We start from the raw sequence: 18981 nt of genomic DNA, 5'->3' as shown, positions 1-18981 counted from the left end.
AGGGAACAGCATGACTGCTTTTATAAACTGAGTTTTATACCTATTTACCTGTTCTTGTTTAATGTACTTTGGAGCTCACCAGTTGAATTTGTCTAGTTCTGCTTTTGTGTGTGTGAGCCGCTGAAGTGTCTAGCTGATGAGGAAACTGATTTGGATAGCTACTGGCTTTTGTTTATGAGATTATCATATCACTAGTATCAGCATTAATTGTTTGATAAATGAATTTTTTTTTTTTTTTAAGGCAGAGTTTTGCTCTTATTGCCCAGGCTGGAGTGCAATGGCATGATCTCCGCTCACTGCAGCCTCCGCCTCCCGGGTTCAAGCAATTCTTCTGCCTCATCCTCCTCCCAAGTAGCTGTGATTACAGGGATATGCCACCACACCTGGCTAATTTTGTATTTTTAGTAGAGATGGAGTTTCGCTATGTTGGTCAGGCTGGTCTCGAACTCCTGACTTCAGGTGATCCACCTGCCTTGGCCTCTCAAAGTGCTGAGGTTACAGGCATGAGCCACTGTGCCCAGCTGAAAATGGTGTGTTGTGATGGAAAGAGTGCTGAATTGGGAGTTAGGAGTCATTCTTGTTTTTAACTTTGCATCTTCTAAATTTGTATTTTTGGGGGCAAGTTTAATTTACATCTCTAGGACTCCATCTGTAAAGTTGAAGAGGTAAATTTTGATTATTTTTAAAGATCTATTCTAGTTCATCTGACATCCTGTAATTCTTTAATTCTACAGTTTCCTTTCTAGAAAACAAAATATTCTATTAGTCATTGCATACTGTTTCCCTCTTGTGTAGGAGCTTGGAAAGCTGTGTTTTTGTAATCAGTCAATCAGAATTTAATTTATCACCCATATCCTTTTGTGCACTGTTGCTTTCTAAAATTGGTCTCAACTTAAACTTATCTCTTGTTTCTTCTCCATTTTCCAGTCAGAAAGCTCTAGGATATTATCATCCCTAGAAGGTGCTTCACGCTTACTCACTTCCAAGTTTTGATTACACTGTTCCTTTTCTGTGTACTTTCTCCCGTCCCACAGCCACTTTGAACCCCTATAACATTTTTATAGTTATTTTGGCCTTGTATGATAGCTGTTTATGTATTGTGTTATGCTGTATAGGAGATGGTAAACTTCTTGAGGGCAGGTGTTTAATTTTCATCATTTTACTAATCTTATTACTGATTTCACACAATACTTTTTGCTTAAGAGGGGCATAATATTTATGAAAGTGAATTTGTAAGATGATTAATTAGAGTTACAGATACAGTTGGACAAATAGTGAAAAATTTAATTTTATTTAATAGTGAAAAAAATTATTTAATAGTGAAAAGTTAACTATTTTCACTGTAGTGAAAAATTAACAGGATAATAAATTACTATAGCCATTTTGAGTTAAAGCAATATTTTAACCATCTAAATTGACTGCAGATATTTGTATTCCATGGTCACTTATATACTATCATTCCTGCCTACCATCTATTCATTCTTACTGACTCATCTATATACTTGTATTTTCTCTGTCACCCATTTAACTACTTGCCTTCATTTATCATTGTGGTTCAGCAGTGTCATGGTCTTAAACTTTTAATAGTACCTAATTTTGTTAACATTATTGGTTTGATTTAAATATATATTTTTCTGACTTTTACCTCCTTGGTCTTGCTCATTGGCTTATCTACTTTAATCTTCTATTGCTCTTCTGTACTATTCTAACTATTCACATTTCTTTTCACTTGCTTTTTTACTTTGGAGAAATTATTCTCTACTTCTTAAAGGCACTTCTTTTGGTTGCTATTTCTGGGCAAGGTTTTCTTTGATAAGTATCTTAGAATCAGTCTAGTGTTGAGGGTTGATGGTGGAATTGCTGTTCATCAAAAATGAGCTTGAGTTAGATCTCTTAAACTAGCAGTCTTGGATCCTTTTAACTGTGGAAGAATGTCTGCAGTGATGATGGTACCATTAGCTCTTTGGTTAAAGGGGTTGATACTGATTATAAAAAAATGTGAGATATTAATCGGGGTTTTTACAAGTAGACTTTTTGATGGTTGATTCCAGAATTGTTGAGTTTATCAAAGAGTTTCAAAATGTTCATGGGTATGGAAACAGATAAATTTTTTTCCTTTGATTCAATAATCTCTTTACTCTTGAATTAATTGTCTCTGACAGATGCATAGTTGGTTTGGACTGGATAAAAGAAAAAAGGGCAAATAAGACAATGAGTAAAAAAAAAACTGAAAAGAAATAGGAAAAGTAAAAGATGTATTGTAAAAAGTTGCCTATCTTTATGTTATTGGAATGATATTCTTTATGTTATTGGAATTGATAATCCTTGAGAACATTATGTGAAAGAAAGGGGACTTGAGAAGATAATGTGAGAAAGTCCAGAGAGAAGTTCTGCTGTACTGAGTTTAAAACCGTGTTGATTTTAGTTTTATTTTATAGCACATCTCAATCTCTTTTAAGAGCTTACTGTATTAACAGATACTTAAGTCGAGATTATATTTGTATAATAGCAAAGAGTAGCTTATACCTTCCTTAAGTATATTGACATTTAAATAGCTTTTCTCAGAAAGCATATGAATAATCTTATTAACACAGTATCTCTTTAAGGGTACAAAAGAAAAGTATGCACTGTTCATCTGTTCTATAAGAAATAGTAAATAAACAGGGAATCCATATCCAAGACTCTTTCCCTAGTATTTGTAGCAGAAGCACTTTATAGTAGAAAACAAAATTGCATGTAGACTTAAGAAAAGAATTTTGCTTAATTTTGATTTTAGATAATATTAAGCCATATATTTTATTTTAACAGGTATCTTTCAGATGAAGGCATTGAAGCTTGCACAAGCTCTCCTGACAAAGTCAATGTAAATGACATCATCCTGATTGCTCTCAATGTAGGTTATATTTATTAACTTGTAAACATTTGAAATTTGGAAGCTATATTTATAAAAAAGTCTCAGAATAAATTGGGTTATATGATAATGAATATAGAGAACATCTTTCTTATTTTTTCCATTTTAAGTTGTGGTGATGTTTGTTGAATTTGGTAATCTCATATTAGCAAGTTATTAATATCTATTATACAAAATCCAATGAAAAGGAAAACTGTAATTAACATTCCTATTTTCATCCACTGATCAGTTATAGACTTTTTTAACATTTACAGTAGCTATATAATAGTAGTAAAACTGACTGTTCATTAAAATGAATTCCCTTTTACATAGAAACTCTAGCTAGGTTATAGCTTTTGACAGTGGTATTTATTGTTTCAAAATAACTTTTCATGATGATAGAAATAATACTTATTGTGGAATATTTCAGAAAAAATAGAAAAGCAAAATAAGAAAATTAAATCTGCTTATAATTACTGTTAATGTTTTAGTGTATATTTCTTTTCAACTCTTTCTCCACCCAACCCTCTAGCTGTTTTTTTTTTTTTTTCCATAATTAGATTGGCTTTTGGATTTTTTCAAGAGTTATAAAATTGTTTGAAATAAAATGTAAGTAAACAGGCCAGGCACGGTGACTCACTCCTGTAATCCCAGCACTTTGGGAGGCCAAGGCAGGTGGATCATAAGATCAGGAGTTTGAGACAAGCCTGGTCAATATGGTGAAACCCCATCTCTAGTATAAATACAAAAATTAGCCGGGTGTGGTAGCGTGCACCTGTAATTCCAGCTACTCGGGAGGCTGAGGCAGAAGAACCGCTTGAACCCGGGAGGTGGAGGTTGCAGTGAGCCGAGATTGTGCTGCTGCACTCCAGCCTGGGCAACAGAGCGAGATTCTGTCTCAACAACAACAGAAAAAGTAAGTAAACAAATATTCTTTTCTCATTCCTACAGTTACCCTCTTATTGTTTTTCTATGTAGCTTTATAATAAGCTATAAACAATCAAATTTATGTACTATGCTATATGGTCAATGAAATTTCTAAGAGAACTATAGTTTGACAAATTCATCATGTCACTGCAAAGTCAATGTAAAGCAGAAATGATGGGCACAAGGAACATTTAAAATATAAATAAATGTATAAATCTAACTTTAAAAAAATTACTTAAATTTATATTTGTAGAATTAAACTTGGGTTTAAATAGATAAAATTTATGTCCTAAACTGAGTCATTTTCTTCAGCTTCTTTGAATTTTATTTAACAAGAAAAGATCGTTTATTTTGGTTTCTGAGCTAAGTATTTAGGTTTTTAATAAAAAGACTAATTTTTTAATAATAAGAATTAGCTAGAAATTATGCATGTTATTTATGACTAAAAACTTTATTTTTCTTTGTCTTGCATTGAAATTAGTTAATTCTATTGTTTAAAAATATTATAAAGGACTCTATTTTCTTGTTTATTTAAGAAAAACTTTCTAAAGATTCTAGGAAAGATATTTTATGACAATTTGCTGGGGTTTTTTATTTATGTGCTTAGGTAAATAGCAATAAATTATAATTGGTATGAAAATTTGAATAAAATAAATCAAGATGAAGTATTTGTGCAGTGCTCATAAGAGGTGCATACTGACTATTATCTGAATGAGTTAATTTGTCTTTTATATTTTCCCTGAAATATGCGGTTAAATACTGCAGTCCAAAGCTGTGATGCCATATGATAGGAAAAAACTTTTTGATTAGGGTGAAGCCTATACCAGACAAATTATCTATCCAAATTTATCATCTTATTAATAAAATTTAGGCATTTATAGTATTCTGTTGAAATTTTTTCAAGTTTTGAGTGATTGTGGGAAATTAACCACTAGTTGAGAAAGACATGCATTATTGATTCTTATTGTACATATATGTACGTACCCACACATGCATAGCTAATTATATAGTGGGAGGATAATCCATGAACAAGTTTTCTTGTCTTCTTTCTATGGGGTACACGCTGAGCTTGTTCCTTTATCTAACAGTGAACACTAAAGTAACATGTATGTAGTGTTTCTCTCCAGGGAAGCCCTCTGGAGGCTAATACCCAAGGCCTTTATTGGACTGGTACCAGAATTTCAGATCTCTCCCAGAAAACAGATGTCCACCATAAATCATATTGTCTATATGAATAATCCATACAGTGAACTACATTTTTAGTTAGGGAGTGGTCCAAGTGCAAAGTCCCTAGCTGCCAGCCTGGGGCTAACCTTGTAAGCTGGCCTTTCTAAAGATAGCTGCCTCAGATCTGCTATGTAACTTTTAGGCTTAGCTTTTTATGTTGAAAAGGAATGTTTTAATTTTGCTTTTAAATTGGGGAATAAGAATATTACGAAATGACATTGAAATCCAGCATGAAAGTTTTACAGTCAACTACCAGAATTATTCAGAAAAATACTTAATGATAGCCCAGTCTTAAATTACTGATCACTATCCATTAGTAAAAAATTAAAAACATTATATTTTTATTTCTTTTAAGATTCTGTATAATATAAAATGATTCACCGAATAGATGTTATCTTGCATTTACTTAAGTAAATAGGAATTGTGTGTGTGTGTGTGTGTGTATGTATTTATATGTGCATGTGTGTGTGTGTGTGTGTGTAGGTAGATGCTTTGAAAATTATTTTTAATATTTTACAGGCTAAAAGTTTTCTTGTATTATTATTTTTTGTTGTTCAATATAACAACATTCTTGGACCCAGTCATTGTCCTAGCAATCCTGATATAATGGCATCTGAATAATAAAATTATCTTTATAGTATGAGTTTAGGGCATTTAAAGATTTGGTAGATCATTTTCATCTTGCTAAAAATACATCAAAATAACATTTGTATATTTAAGGACACATATTATATATATGTATAGCACTTTAGAAATTATGTAAACTTTGAGTGTGTAGTCTTTTTTTAGCCTAACAACAACTTTGTGAGATAGGGTTGGTGGTGTTTTTCCATTTTATAGAAGAGTAAATTAACTGGGTTTAGAGAATTAGTGACAGTGTCCTAGATCATATGATTGTTTAATTACAATTGGGATGGATCAAAATTTAGGATTTTTGTCTAGTGCTCGTTTACTTTACAGTGATGGCTCATTTTCATTTGAATGAAATTTCATAATGATCAAAACCAGAAATGAGGGACCATGATATATTATAACATTTGTATGTGTTCTGTTTCTCATTCATATTTAAATATTTCAGCTTTTGGGTGACTTCAAAATAACGTAAATGTTTTCATGAACTGTTAGTTACATTACTGATATGATGGTTATGTATGTTCAGATGATTTTAAAAAGTGCATGTTTTATACTCACTAAAATAAACAGGATGGATAACATTTATTGAATGCTTACTCTGTGCAAGTCATTATACTGAGTGCTTCACATCTATTAACATTTAATTTTAAAACCATCTTAATATAGGGAAGGCTGGTGTAAGAAAGTATTTTTTTACCCCATGTTATTCAGTACTTTCCAAGTGAAAAGGTGTACAATGTGAGGTACAGTTTATGTTTCTTTTCATTCTGTTATTGGATTGGGGTTGCAAAAAGCATAAGCCTAAAGCACTGTTACACGAGTCTGGATTTGGCTCTTAATTTGCCATGCAGTTCTATTCAGTGAGTTTTAGTTTGAATGATCCCTGCGTTACATTAAAGAGTTTAAGTTATGAATCACAGCAGTAAAAAACTGGAAAGAATCTGTGCGGATTATGTAACTTATATTCTCATTTCTTAAGCTGACTACATGTGGATATTTCAAATAGGAGGATGTTCTGTTATGGGTAGGTGTTAAAAGAAGGTGGTTCTGCCCCTCTGTATGTATTCGTTTCACATCACAGTAACTTCAATCATCTAGTGTTTTCTCCTTAAGTAAAAATTTTTCCCTTATAATTTATGTGGTTAAATGTACTCTAAGTCTGTTTCCTTTTATCTTGTTTTTAAGGTGATGAAGAGCTACTGTTTACTATAAGCATAAATAAAACAATACAGCTTCAGTTATTATGCTAATCTATCTCAAGCATCAAGATAATTTATTAATTTAAATAATTGGACCTTTTTTATGAGTACTGACAGTTTTCCTCTGAACAAGTCTCTTACCATTCCTTTATATTTTCACTTTCTGAAGAGGACACAGTCCTAAAATGTTCTGTTTTTTATGTAGATTGTGTAGTCAGAATTTTCTTTTTTTATGTCGTGAATGCTATAGCCTTGTTTATGTTAGTTCTTATATTTTCCTTGCTGAGTTACAGGTACTTCTGCATTTTCATAGTCATTGTTTACCAACCTCTGTTTCTGTAACTTGTTTAAGCAAATGAAATTACTATAGTAAAGGTTACTATAACTTCTTTGGTATTCCAGTGGTATTGTATCCTGGGATATTGTATGTTGTGTAGCTTTATGTTACAGATATCATAGCCTATAGGGTGATATGTTTTTATGTAATGTCAAGGTTATATGGGATTCAGTTTTTGAAAATATGTATATGTATTCAAAAGCTGTCATTTGATTTTGGAATGTGATATTTTTTAGTAAGATCACAATTTACATAAGTTAAGTTTTGGATTTTAGTAGAGAAGAGTTAGTAAGTAAAAAGGTTACCTAAAGAAATATGACCAGGATTAAGGTCTTATGTGTTGCTGTTCATCTTACTGGTAAACTTTAAACAACGTATAATGGGACTATGTTACTTGAAGGATTGATGAAGGATTGATAATACATGTAGATTTCATGACCAGTTAAACTGAATTTTTGTTTCACGAACCATAAGTAATTTCATCTTTTGTTCATGAGATTAGCTTTAAGTTTACTCTTTTCTATAATTCCATTTTAATAATAATATTTTTATTTTAGACAGATCTGAGAACAATTGGCAAGAAATTCCTCCCCAGTGACATCAATAGTGGAAAGGTAGAAAAGGTAAAGAAAATCAATAACTTTTTAAATTATGCTAACTACACTAAATGTGAACTAAATTACTCGAATTATTTTTTGTCAATAAAGACTGCAATTGCAAAATACTCTGGAGGTGAACAGGTCACAAAGTCATTGTTATGGTGACTTCCATGGAAAATTATTAAGAGTTAAACTTTTTTGACTTTTCAACATTAAAAAAAAAACCTTTTGTTTCAGGAATTTTAACTATGGCATCCTTATATGAACCGCGAGACTTACCAGATGTAACTGGCACTCATTATAATGACCTTTTCCTATCTTTCAATTTTATTTACCTTTTTATTTTAGTTACCTTAATAAACTGTTATATTTAATGAGCTTATTATATACAAATATAAGATTAGGAAAGTATTAGGAGCAATTTGGTGAAGCTGTGCATTTGTTTATTGCAACTATTTTGCAGTACACACATATGTATTCGTGTTATGAATTTTTTTGTGTCAGCAAACTTTAATTATATTTTACCTAAACTTTTATCCTGCAAGTTAAAGTCCATGTCTTCTTTGTCTTTTGTCAGGAGAAATGGAGTACATCTGGTCACCTTCCTTTGTGAATAATTATATACGTGAAGACATAAATGACACTGCCACAGGTTTCTTTTTGCTGAAGCCATCTATCTTGATTCCTTTGTTTATTCTCAGTCTCAAGCTTTTCTTTCATCTCTATTGTTCTTAGAATCCTCCCCAGTTTCTTTACATTTCTTTTTCTTTTGGTTATAGTGGCTATCTCAGACTTCAGTGTGCACCAGAATTTCCCAGAGGTCTGGCTAGAACACAAATTGCTGGACCTCAGACCACCTCTACTCCTGTCTGAGTTTCTGATTCTGTAGGACTAGGATGGAATCCAAGAATTTGCATTTTGAACAGTTTTCCAGGAGATGTAGAGTTCTAGGACGCATACTTAGAAAAGTAAGCAACAATCTCGACTAGGTCTGTTGAGTGCAACAAATCTCTATAGGAAAAGTAAATAATATCAAAGCAGTGTCTGTACATCCTTACGTTATTTTACTTAAAATTTTGAAGCTTTCTGATTCTTGGTTTTCTGGTTTCTCTGTGTGTCCTAAAAGATGCTGAGAACTCACCTCTGCTACAAGTTCGTAGGATAGTAGTACAGAGACTCTTGTCTGCTCCTTTCACTCTTCCAGAGCGTTTTTACTTTTAAAAATTTTGCACAGTGGTCTCTTTAAGATTTCCTTTGAATGTAGCTAGCAAGAAGAAAAATAATTAAAACTTTCTGATTTAGATTATTCTGTGTCAAATTTTATCTTTTAAAACATTCTTAATGCAAATGTAAGTTTTCACATGAAACAAAAATTTGTTATCTCTGCTAGCTCTTCCTCATTGATTATATTTTTTCCTTTCATTACATACTTCCAACACAATATTAATAAAAAGTTCTCTAGAATTATTATTCACAGAAGTATTATTATTATTATTTTGAGACGGAGTCTTGTTTTGCTGCCCAGGCTGGAGTGCAGTGATATGATCTCAGCTTACTGCAACCTCCACTACCTGGGTTCAGGTGATTCTCCTGCCCCAGCCTCCCTAGTAACTGGGACTACAGACGCACACCACCACGCCTGGCTAATTTTTGTATTTTTTAGTAGAGATGGGATTTCTGCATGTTGGCCAGTCTGGTCTCAAACTCCTGACCTTAAGTCATCTGCCCACCTCAGCCTCCCAAAGTACTGGGATTACAGGTCTGAGACACCGTGCCTGGCCTTTTCACAGAATTATTCTTACATGTCATATAAGAATATATATTATTCTCACAGAATTAATAATTGTCTTCACCGTATTAATGAAGATGTTTTGAAAAATAATTTAAATAAACATTTTAGAAGTTGACACACAGAAATTACTCATTTGTCTTTAGTTAAAATCCATATGTTACATAAAATGTAGCTATCTTAAACCAAAGTAAATATTCAAGGAATATATTTTAGATGTGAATTGAACTATTTTGGTTTCTTTGTTAGTAAAATAAGACTAATGTAGTAAAAGGTCCTTATTTATGTCTTCATTGGAATACTTTTATTAACCAGCATTTTACCATTAATGATGACTATAAATGCATGACTCTAGAATCAGACGCTACTGATCACTTACTAACATTATGTAAGTTATAGTTCTTGTTTAAATTAACTTTGTTTGAATCTGTGCATAAGATATAGGACAACATTTGGCGAACAGAATATTTGAATAAGTAATCTGCCTATCTCTTGACCATGCCAGATTTTGGTATAAAATGATATTTTCTAGTTTTCTTTTTATATTAGTGAAGAGTGAAAGAAAGAAAGAACTGGGTTATCTAGTGATCTTTCAAATAGGGCGTACTAAAAACCAATGTTCCAAAAACTAACTTAGAAAACTTAAAATATATGATAGACTATTTCAAGAAGCAGAGGAGGCATGGGTGTGGCATGTTTCTGATTGAGGGTGGAGGGGCATTAAATGATAGGGATCAGGAACAGATTGGAGACATCCAGACATAGTGTCATTGCCNAGGGCGTACTAAAACCAATGTTCCAAAACTAACTTAGAAAACTTAAAATATATGATAGACTATTTCAAGAAGCAGAGGAGGCATGGGTGTGGCATGTTTCTGATTGAGGGTGGAGGGGCATTAAATGATAGGGATCAGGAACAGATTGGAGACATCCAGACATAGTGTCATTGCCCTGGATTTAAATCTTCTTTCTCCTGCTTATTAGTTTTTGTGACTTTTCATAAGTTAGTTAATCTCGCTAGATTTTAATTTCCTTATCATTTAAATACTACTGCCTTACAACATTGAAGACCTAAATGAGATAATGCTAAATCCAGCACAATGCATATGGCAAACTTCGAGAATTATGAGCAATTTAGGATGATATTTTTGTCTTGGAAGTCTAAGAATATATGTATCCTTATTATGGGTATCTTGTTACTGAGAGATCTTCAAGGGGATTCAATGAATAAGGTAAGGCAAATTGGTAAATCATTTTTGTCTGGGTTTTGGCCCCAAACCCCATGCAGAATTCTACTACTTGAGGTAGATTGGTCTCTGGTAGAATTAAAGCAAGCTAAAACCCCTGCTCTGACTGTTTCTACTAAGTTCCAAGCCCATCTGATAATTACCATTTCTGAGAGAGAAAGCCAAAGGAGAGTGAAGATTGGAGAGCATTTGGCCTAATATTTAAGAAGCAAAGAGTTAAAAAGCAACATGTTGCGGGGAGGAGGGTGCCATCTTAGTAGAAGCTGCCTCCATTAACCTTGTGTGGTCCCTTTGAAAGGGCCTCACCCATGTATTTTCCAACCACCTTGGAATCTCATTCGCTAGGCCTGAGGCTCAGTACAATGTACTGGAGCTTCCCCAAGACAAATCAGTAATTTTTTTTGGAAGTAGATTAAAGGAGTGTAGAGAGGAGTCTTCAAACTTCATCTCCTGAAAGCCCAAAGTAAATGATCACACAGTGTGTATTATTATTTTTGTAATTAATAAGACTTAGATAATGCTGTTTTCAGCATTTGGGAACTTGAGAATGGAAAGGGAGATTGGAGAACTGATAGATCTGTGATCAGGTAAGAAAGATTTAAGTCTGCAGTTAGAAGACAGCTAATCCCGGACATACTGAATTTACATCTCTCGTTCTAAAACACATCAGAGGCCTTCAGAAAGGCATTGTCCTGAAGCTTTGAAACTGAAGTCTTAGTAATTGCTACTATCACTGATTATTTTGGGAGAAGGTAGAATGGCAAAAAGTAGAAGTAACTTTATTACTAATTAATATAGTAGTTTTGCTCAGGTTCTTTTCTCTTTCTTCCATTTTCTTCTTAACATACTTTTCAATTTCTGTCTTTTCTCCACAAAGTTCCCTTAAAAAGTGGTGAGAGTTGGATGATGACAGTTTTTTCCAGGCTTCCAGATTTTCTTATAGGTACTTCATATTTGATTCAAAACTGTAAAATTGTGACTGGAGGGAAGTGTGGTAGGGAAGCCATATTTTGCAACTTATTTTCTGAGTTTTCAGGGCGTGCTTTGTTTTCTCAGATATTACAAAGTCCTAGGACTGCTGTAGCAGCTTGTAAGCTAAAATTATGGAAAAGTCATGATAAAAAGGAAGTATAACTGTTTAATATTCTTCTCCAATTTTAATATTTTGCTGTAGCTTTTTAAACTAAAAGTTAATTATAAAATACGGATTAGTTTCAAAATACTTTGTTACCAATTCAGCTACTTGAGGACCTTATGTACTGCTATGGAGTCCTAACTGTACAGTCTTTCAGTTCTATGTTTTTTTTTTCTAAGTTCTGAGAATGACATGTTGTATATACCTTTTTAAATGTAAAACTATGATTGACCTAATTTTCCCGAGTAGGAGTGACTGGTCTCAAAACCTCAGCAATACTGACATCAACCACAAGATGGCTTCACTGCCTTAAAATTGAAAGTGAAGGTTCTCTTGCCCTTGGATAGTCTAGAAATCGGATGTTTTAAAAGAAAAGGAATTGAAAAAAGTGTTAACTTTTGATTTAATAAGATAATATGTTTCCTATATGTTAATTTAGTCTGTGTTAAGTTATACAATTTGTTTCTTTTAGTGAACTATATGTTAAAATTAAACATTTACTTGTATTTTTAGAAAAAATTGATTACTAAAACTCTTATGCTTTATTTACAAGTCCTTATTGGTACTTACTAATAGGACTTCTGTGGAGTTTAAATAGATACTCTTCCTGATAATTGAAAAATAAACTATTTGACTTACCTTTTCTGTTTTGGTTCCAAGGAACAAAAGTTAGAGAAGTGAAGAATAGAAACGTGGGAATTGTCAAATGATACATTGGGAAAAGTGTTACTTTTGGCTGGTAGTCCCACATACTTTTCTTGTATTCATTTGCTATAATTACTTTATGATTGAATGCGAGCAATTTATATGCCCTACTGTTATTTTGAGGGTTAAATTGAGGCTTTTTACTTTCAGGGAATCTTAAGTTTGCGAAAACCTATTCAAGATTATGTTGTCAATTTCTTAATTATTAGGAATTTATTAAATGTTTAAAAAATTCCTAAAGGGTAGATCTTCTACTAAATATACCACTATATTTATAATTCAGGAAGTTTTAATTTTATTATTTATTTTCCACTTAAACTCCCTTGCTGCATATGAATATCATTTGAAAAATTTCAGATTAGTATTAGGTACTCCCTTCCCTAAAGCTATTTCTTTCAATATTCTTGATGCTATTCTCATCTGCTTCCCTCTTGATCTTTTTTGGCACAAGCACCTACCTTACCTAGGAGAACCCTGGTTTTTAGTGAATTCTAATAATTCTTATTCTTGTTTTTCTTCTGTCATTTGTTGAGGACCTATTCTATGCTAGGTCCCATGTTAAATAATTTGTATGTATTATCTATACAATATTCAGAACAACACAGAAAATATAAACTATTACAGCCTTCCCTTTTACTTTAGAGATAAGAGAATTGCACCTTCCCTAAGATCACAGTTTTTTGTTGCTATAGCACCTGAGCATCCTTCCCTCAGCTGTCAGACAAACTGCTATTTATTTTACAGATTCCAACTGAGGTGTGACCCTTCTCTTCTAATTTTCTTGACCTCTTTTGAGCAGAATTAATTTTTAAATGTAAGTGTTCTCATTGCCCTTTATACCTACATGTTTTTAGTATGTAACAAATATTATCATACTTTTAGAATATGCACTACAAAGACAGGCTTTGGCATGAGATAGATCTGAATTGGAATTCTAATTTGCCTCTTACTGAGTGACCACTGGTAAAGTACTTTACCCTCTGTCCTTAATATTCTTGTTTAGTATATACAAATAATCCTAATGTACTTTGTGTTTCTGGAGGTAAATTAAAGCACTTATGTAGAGATCGTGCTACATTTTCTGGTGTTTATCTAGGAAGTGCTAAGTAAATTATAGTTAAAGCACTAGAAATTTTCTTTTTTTTTAATCAGACAGTGTCTGAATGTGTATTTGTGCCAAGTGATAGGGATACAGAGATCAAGATAGCCTGTCTCTTCTTGGAGCACATAGCCTGATGAAAGGTTGAGAAACCAGCTGTGTCAATGTAGTGAAACAAATGCTATGTCAAAGATGTGTACAATAAAGGGGCAGCCATTTCAGTTTAGTGAGGGTATGAGGTTGCTTTTCTTGCTAGACCGTTAGCTTTTAGGGATGTGATTTTCAATGAAGGAATAGTGGGTAGATGCCCCGTATCGGGCGTATTTAAAATCTTAGGTTAATAGCTATACGATACATACACACATACACACACAGATTACACATACACACACACTATATTTAATATTTTCTGTTACACAAAAAGCTCCTTTGTAGTAGAACTAAAGAATGGAAAATAAAGCTTGACAGATCTTGACCGGTAACAATACATGGAAGATAAGTATAGTGGATATTTGTAATTCCTAAAACCTGAATTATCTCCCTGTGTTTGGGAGAATTTCCCATTTTAAGAGTCTTGGTGGTAGAGAAGAAGAAAATGTCAGATACTTTTCTCTCGGTCTCCTTTACAGCTATGCTAGTCAGGTGTAGCTGCCTTGGAGTTGGGCCAGTTACGCACAAAAAAGTGGGACCTGTGGAGAATCCTGTCAGTAATAGTTGAAGCTGCAGCAAGATTGTTTCTGGAGTAGTAGCTGCAGGAGTGCCAGAGTAAATGTCCAGAGCCATTGAGATCACTGGTACAAGGCTTAGTGTTAGATGCTTGCCGTGTGCTGGATCCAGCTTGTTCCAGCTCATGAAGTTGATTGTCGGCATCTTTTCCCAATTTAGAGTGCAGTAACATCCAGTTGATGGTTGTGGTTGGCCGTGGAAATTGGCACAAATTACAGATTACAGTGGCTTTTCCCCTGTCCTTCTACCAGAATTATTTTACCAACACACCTCTGCACACGTGTAACAGTTTCCCTAAGGAATATAAACAGGAATGGAACTCTACTGCATTGTGGAATTAAGCCAGTATTCAGCTTTACAAGATAATGCCAAATTTTCTTACAAAGCACTTGTATCCACTATGTTACCTTCAGTATTGTATATGAGATTCAATTGAGACATTCTTTTGTGACACTTAAAATGATCAAAATTTTCTAATCTTGTGATTGTAAAATACATTATTCTTCCTTATGCTATTCTCTCCCCTGCCAATACAGATTTTAGAATCAAATGATTAAGACTCTTAAAAATATCATGTTGGAGTTTTGACTGAAATTGCACATTAGCTTAAAAACAATTAATATCTTTATGTGATATGATATTACCAGTGAAATGCTGGTAAAACACATCTCTGAAGAGCAAAAAAGAGCCCTTACACATGGCATTTGCCACTTTCTGTGGTATAAATATTCCCTGTTTGACTGATTATAAGCTATGTTATGAAATCACTGAACCGGGAATTAGGAAGAAATGTACATAAAAAGTTCTTGTGAGCTTTTATAAGCTGGCTCCAGCACAACCCTGGATATATCTCTTCATTTATTTTTCCCATAATGTTTTATAATTTATTGGAAGTACATGGGCTGTGCATCTTTTGTAAGCTTTTTTCCTGGATCTATCTATTTTTTTTATTGTAAATGGTGTTTAAAACTTTTTTTAATTACTCTTTCCATCTGTTACTGGTACATGGAAAGGCAGCTGATATTTGCATATTGATTGTAATTCTGTCACCTGCCAGTTATTATTATTATGTTATTATTCCTATATATTCTATTCTTCTTATTCCAGATATAATTTTTAAAACACCATTTACAATAAGAATAATACATTCTTACATTATTCTGTATATTCTTTTAAGTTTTCTCTATAAATTTGCCTTTTCTTGGTATTTCACATGAATGGGATCACATGATATATATGTTGTATCTGGCTTCTTTTATTTAGTGTAATATTTTTTAGGGTAATCTATAACATAGCATATGTTGATAGTTTTTCCTATTTATTGGTGAGTAATATTCCATTGTATGGATATACCATGTTTTGTCCTTCCACTTACTATTAGGTTGTTGCAAAAGTAATTGCGGTTTTTTCCATTGAAAGTAATGGCAAAAACCACAGATACTTTTGCACCAACCTAATAGTTTATGGACATTTCGATCACTGTCCTTAGTTCTTTTTTTTTTATTATTACTAAATGTATATGTCTCTTATTACTGTTATCATTTCTTAAATTGTTGGTTTGTGCCTTTACTCTTTGCTTTACTCTTTGCTTCTTGATCACTCTTGTCAGTTATCAACTTCTTTTTTTTTTTTTTTTTTTTGAGATGGAGTAGTCTGGCTCTGTCGCCCAGGCTGGAGTGCAGTGGCCAGATCTCAGCTCACTGCAAGCTCCGCCTCCCGGGTTTACGCCATTCTCCTGCCTCAGCCTCCCGAGTAGCTGGGACTACAGGCGCCCCCCACCTCGCCTGGCTAGTTTTTTTTATTTTTTAGTAGAGACGGGGTTTCACCGTGTTAGCCAGGATGGTTTCGATCTCCTGACCTCATGATCCGCCCGTCTCAGCCTCCCAAAGTGCTGGGATTACAGGCTTGAGCCACCGCGCCCGGCTTATCAATTTCATTAGTCTTTGTTACAATAAAACTTGTTAATGTTGTTATTGTATTTTAAGTTTGATTCATTTATTTTTCTTCTACCTGATTTAACCATTGCTTTTTTCTCAACTCTTTAGTCAACTCATTAGTTTATATTTTCAAAAAATAGGTGTTAAGAATACCAAGAAACTATCAATATAAAAGTTTAACAACGAAGGTAATATATACAAACCAAATAAGACATACAGATGAAAAATGTAATAAAATACGCCTTCTAATCCTAAGAAAACTAAAATGGGAGAAGAACTTACTGAAGGGTAACATACATAAAATGAGAACTAATAGCAAGAAACAATTCTAAACATTTTCCCAATAACTGACTAAGCCTCAAAAAGACAGCTTAGGAAAACGAGTAACATGTAGTTTTTCTTTTCCTAGCCAATTCAGTTCTACTTAGATAAATCTGGTTACCAACCAATACACATATGAATTAGAGTAATTGTTTTCTACTCAATTACTACCATTTTTTCTTTTTCACCTTTTTCCTAATTTTCTGTAGCAACACTTTTCCTTTGGTTTGATCAGTTGAACTCAAAAGGTTTGGTACCTAAAATGAGTATCAGCTCTTACTGGAATAGCACTTGGGAAGTACAATTGTAGAAAAGGCAAATGTGTAACCGGGGTGCTTGACAAAGTTAAGCATTCCATTCTCCATAAGACAATGTCTCCCATGTTAATCACTAGGTTAATGGCTGCTCTTGGCTACATCACATGACCTTGCATGATACTGGAATGCTCCCTGGCGAGGTGTTGTAGAGCTATGTGAACAAATACCCACCCATTTAAGCTTTCAATAAATACAAAGCATTTTAAACAATTTCAGTAGAATAAATTAAAAATACAGCATTTCTGTTGGCTTGCTTTGCTTCTTGAGCTGGCTTGGAGTGCTGTTCATGATATAAAAGACAACTTCTTAATTCAACTCTTTAGTTTTTTTTTTCAGTTTTCTTTAAGGCTATTAATTTTTCTTCTAGCACTGATTTAACTATACTCCTATATTTATATAGGAAATATGTGTATTTACATATTTACAAACATAACTATATGTTCAGGTATAAAAGTTGTATACATGGTACTTTCATTATTCAGCTCTAAATATTTTTTAATTCACCTTATGATTACTTCTTTCCCTATTTTGATTACAGAATATTAGATTTGTTTTGGTTATGGATTTCTAATTCAGTTACGTTGTGATCAGAGAATTTGGACTGAATGATAAATGTATTTTGAAATTTGTAGAGTCTTTATGGCTTGATATGTATTTGTAAATGTCACATGTATGCTTGAGAAGATACTTGTTCCTATTGGGTTTAAAGTTTTGTATAAATTTTCGAGTTTAGGCTTATTATTTTGTAGTCTGTGTTTGATAATTACAAATTCTCAAGACCTTAGGGGCTTAAAATTTAAAAAATTTTTTTTTTATGTTTCTCAATCTTTGTAGCTTGTTTCCTTGTAAGTCTCATGATAGTTTGTTATGATTTCATTTTTCTTGATCTTTCTCTGTGAGAATCCTGGCCACTTGAATCAGAAGGGATATGTGCTTGTTTCTGCCTTGAGCCAGTGGGGGTGCTACTGACTTACAGTGAGTTCAAGTGCTGCGTAAGGTTAATTTTGCCCCTTTGCCACCAGCCCAAAGCTGAAAGTCTTAGTTGCAGTGTTGTTACTGCCAGAGGCAAACATACATCTTCTCTGGAGGGAAATGTAGCCCAAATTGGGGTTTACCCTAGATGCGTAAATGGATGACACTGGGAATATTTCTGAAATTTCTAACAATGTATAGTTCTTTTTTATTTTTGTTTTCTTGGGTCTGATACCGTACTTAGAATGGTACAGGGTGTGTGTGACAAATCCGACTTTTTCTGTCTTCCTATCCCACCTCTATTTTTTGATTGATTGGTTGAGACGGAGTTTTGCTCTTTGTTGCCCGGGATGGAGTGCAATGGTGTGATCTCGGCTCACTGCAACCTCTCCCTCCTGAGTTTAAGCGATTCTCCTGCCTCAGCCTCCCAAGTAGCTGGGATTACAGGCGCCTGCCACCACGCCCGGCTATGTTTGTGTTTTTAGTAGAGACAAGGTTTCACATTTCACCATGTTGGTTAGGCCAGTCTCCATCTCCTGATTTCAGGTGATCCGCCCACCTCAGCCCCCCAAAGTGCTGGGATTACAGGCACCTGCCACCACGCCCGGCTACGTTTGTGTTTTTGTTGTTGTTGTTGTTATTTATTTATTTATTTATTTATTTTATTTATTTATTTTATTTTTTAATTATTATTATACTTTAAGTTCTAGGGTACATGTGCATAATGTGCAGGTTTGTTACATATGTATACTTGTGCCATGTTGGTGTGCTGCACCCATCAACTCGTCAGCACCCATCAATTCATCATTTATATCAGGTATAACTCCCAATGCAATCCCTCCCCCCTCCCCATGATAGGCCCCTATGTGTGATGTTCCCCTTCCCGAGTCCAAGTGATCTCTTTGTTCAGTTCCCGCCTAT

At 33.6% G+C, this 18981-nt stretch overlaps 1 protein-coding gene across 1 annotated transcript in view; it reads left to right on the top strand.

The window, feature by feature from the left end:
• The first annotated feature begins 2808 nt into the window (after positions 1-2808).
• The window catches only part of TDRD3 (tudor domain containing 3), a 152083-nt gene continuing 135910 nt past the window's right edge, over positions 2809-18981 (top strand). The window contains exons 1-2 of the mRNA XM_017892514.1: positions 2809-2893; positions 7771-7836. The gene's annotated coding sequence lies outside the window, so the exon portion shown is untranslated. The remainder of the gene's footprint in view (positions 2894-7770; positions 7837-18981) is intronic.

This window comes from Rhinopithecus bieti, unplaced genomic scaffold (assembly GCF_001698545.2).
Source record: "Rhinopithecus bieti isolate Rb0 unplaced genomic scaffold, ASM169854v2 scaffold_21155, whole genome shotgun sequence".
NCBI classification, from domain to species: domain Eukaryota; kingdom Metazoa; phylum Chordata; class Mammalia; order Primates; family Cercopithecidae; genus Rhinopithecus; species Rhinopithecus bieti.
The sequence above is the reverse complement of the archived record's forward strand: the minus strand, read 5'-3'. Positions and strand labels throughout refer to the sequence as shown.